Genomic DNA, 3,598 nt, shown 5'->3' with positions numbered 1-3,598 from the left:
TTAAATTGATAGCTATTCCCAAAATGACTAGCAAATGCTTGCATCCTGCGCATTCCTTGAAGATCGGCCAAGGTGAAATAGTGGAGAAGGTATATCGATGCAAGCCAGCATGCATCCATATCGTCTTGTACTATAATATGAAATTAGCATTGAGTGAAGAAGTTATGCACCGCTAGAGCACGCTCATTTTTGGACAAGTCAATCCAATAGATGATCGATACACATGCATTGGACAGAGGACAAGACTGCTTTTCTAAGTATTCTTTCTACTCTTGTTCTATGAACATTTGAAGGTTGCTCCAAACAGAAGCAATGCGATTTTGCACCAACGTGTTGGGCACGCTTGATTGCATGGTACTCTTGTACAATGAACCACGCTGTTGACTTCTTTCTACACGCTCAGTCACCATTTTGACATAAACTATTGCACCCTTTACGTGTCTATCTTACTACTAATGCCATTGTAAATGATCTCTAGCTATTTTTTTTAAACTTTTTATCATGTCATCAATGACCATCATGTCGACATGATGATCCAATGAGCCAGTAGAAACATGAGCGAAAATGAAGAAGAAATCATTTTCAATTGGATGGAATTTCCAATCGCTTAACATGTGTGGCGCAAAGGCAAAAAATATTCCGCAAAAATACTGGTAACTTACGCGTTAAAGCCAGACAGAGTAGAGCAATTAAGAGATAGTATTTCCAGGTCATGATGGATAAAATAGCAAGGAGTAATGGATGACCACCTCTGAAGAAATGGTGATGAGAATCAACCGGTCTTGAATGGAATGTACAAGAGGGAGCAAGAGTCCAACAATTAAAAGAGTCAAGCCCAGGAAGGTGAGGCTACTAGGGTACTATGTACTGTAGTGGACTTGACTTTTTGGACGGGACCCAGCGTACAAAAAGTACAGTAGTCCCTACGGACACTCTGGTGTGCATACTGTAGCAAGCCATAGCACGCCATCATCTATTGCAGTCTGTCCCTTGCCTACAGTATACTGTAGAGTATTGTACTGTACACTGTAGACAACACACACAAGTGGTGGTGAACGATGGTGACTGAATCGTTGCAGCGTGCACTGGCGTAGCGTGGCTAATGATGATTGGCTGGCAGCATAATAACGTGACGCGCGTCTCAATCTGATTGGATTGGCTTTGAATGTAAAGCGACACCGTTTCTTTCTTTATCGATGGTCACGGACTGACAGTCACCTACCTACCTACAGGTGTACAGTGTACACTGTACAGTGTACAGTACTGTACTGTACTGGTCGATAGTCCAGTACTGTACTGTACTGGTCGATAGTCCAGTACAGTCGACGCCTTGGTAGTATCGATCGATAGTGGGTCACTGACTGACTGTCACAGAGTGTCACCTACCTACAGGTGTACAGACTGTACAGTGTACAGTACTGTACTGTCGACGCCTTGGTAGTATCGATCGATAGTGTACAGTATCTCTGACTGACTGTCACAGAGTGTCACCTACCTACTGGTGTACAGTGTATAGTACTGTACCGTACTGTACTGTACTGTCGACGCCTTGGTAGTATCGATCGATAGTGGATCACTGACTGACTGTCACAGAGTGTCACCTACCTACTGTCGACGCCTTGGTAGGATCGATCGATAGTGTATCACTGACTGACTGTCACAGAGTGTCACCTACTGGTGTACAGTGTATAGTACTGTACCGTACTGTACTGTACTGTCGACGCCTTGGTAGTATCGATCGATAGTGGATCACTGACTGACTGTCACAGAGTGTCACCTACCTACTGTCGACGCCTTGGTAGGATCGATCGATAGTGTATCACTGACTGACTGTCACAGAGTGTCACCTACCTACTGGTGTACAGTGTATAGTACTGTACCCAACTGTACTGTCGACGCCTTGGCAGTATCGATCGATAGTGGATCACTGACTGACTGTCACAGAGTGTCACCTACCTACAGGTGTACTGTACTGTACTGTCGACGCCTTGGTAGTATCGATCGATAGTGGATCACTGACTGACTGTCACAGAGTGTCACCTACCTACTAGTGTACAGTGTATAGTACTGTACCGTACTGTACTGTACTGTCGACGCCTTGGTAGTATCGATCGATAGTGGATCACTGACTGACTGTCACAGAGTGTCACCTACCTACTGTCGACGCCTTGGTAGGATCGATCGATAGTGTATCACTGACTGACTGTCACAGAGTGTCACCTACCTACTGGTGTACAGTGTATAGTACTGTACCCAACTGTACAGTGTACAGTACTGTCGACGCCTTGGCAGTATCGATCGATAGTGGATCACTGACTGACTGTCACAGAGTGTCACCTACCTACTGTACTGGTGTACAGTACAGTGTACAGTACTGTACCGTACTGTACTGTCGACGCCTTGGTAGTATCGATCGATAGTGGATCACTGACTGACTGTCACAGAGTGTCACCTACCTACAGGTGTACTGTACTGTACTGTCGACGCCTTGGTAGTATCGATCGATAGTGGATCACTGACTGACTGTCACAGAGTGTCACCTACCTACTGGTGTACAGTACAGTGTACAGTACTGTACCGTACTGTACACTGTACTGTCGACGCCTTGGTAGGATCGATCGATAGTGTATCACTGACTGACTGTCACAGAGTGTCACCTACCTACTGGTGTACAGTATATAGTACTGTACCCAACTGTACTGTCGACGCCTTGGTAGCATCGATCGATAGTGGATCACTGACTGACTGTCACAGAGTGTCACCTACCTACAAGTGTACATACAGTGTACAGTACTGTACTGGTCGATAGTCCAGTACAGTTCTGCAAACTGGACTGTCTACGCCTTGGCAGCATCGATCTAAAGTGTATCGGTCATTCTATAGTATTCCATTGCAGGTACTGTATCGGTATTATGAAAAGCGATATCAGACCGTGGTCCCATGGCGTCACCCTGTTGACTCTCAAGGAGAGAGTGACGTGAAGAAAAACGTGCTGTCAGTCCATACCGTGTGGAAAGCCAGAGACACTGAAGTAAGAAAGAGATGGACAGAAAACGCTACACTGTACTACTCCAAACGACACGGCTGAATTATTTTGACTGCGTATCGACCTCCATTTTAGTCATTGATGATAAAAGAAAGAGGGGGGATAGGAAATGGATCGATCGCTCAGCACAGTATACTAATCCTTTAACATCGCACTATGTTGATGACCATTTCAACTAAATCATCCATCACGACAAAACTGTCAGTGTGTGACTGTCTACGATTGTCCTCCGATGACCTACTACACTGCTTTGTTTGCTTTCTGTAGTAGCATATAGTAGAATGAGCAGTTCAAAACTTCAAATGATCTCCACTGAATGTTCACTTCTCGTCTTTCTGTCTATACTATCTGTTTCCATGGCTAAACCAAGTTCTTACCTCACCATCGTCCTTTCTACTGGCAGTAAATATTACTATTGCAATAATTCATATGAATAAAGGACCTAACATAAGAAAAATTGATTTAAAACGTGTACCGTTATATGTTGTAAAATCCCCATTTTACAGTATTTTGTATCAGAAACTACAGTGAAATTGAGTCTTCCGTACACTG

The sequence above is a fragment of the Trichoplax adhaerens genome, genomic scaffold (genome assembly GCF_000150275.1).
Source record: "Trichoplax adhaerens TRIADscaffold_128 genomic scaffold, whole genome shotgun sequence".
Classification (NCBI taxonomy): Eukaryota; Metazoa; Placozoa; class Uniplacotomia; order Trichoplacea; family Trichoplacidae; genus Trichoplax; species Trichoplax adhaerens.
The sequence above is the reverse complement of the archived record's forward strand: the minus strand, read 5'-3'. Positions refer to the sequence as shown.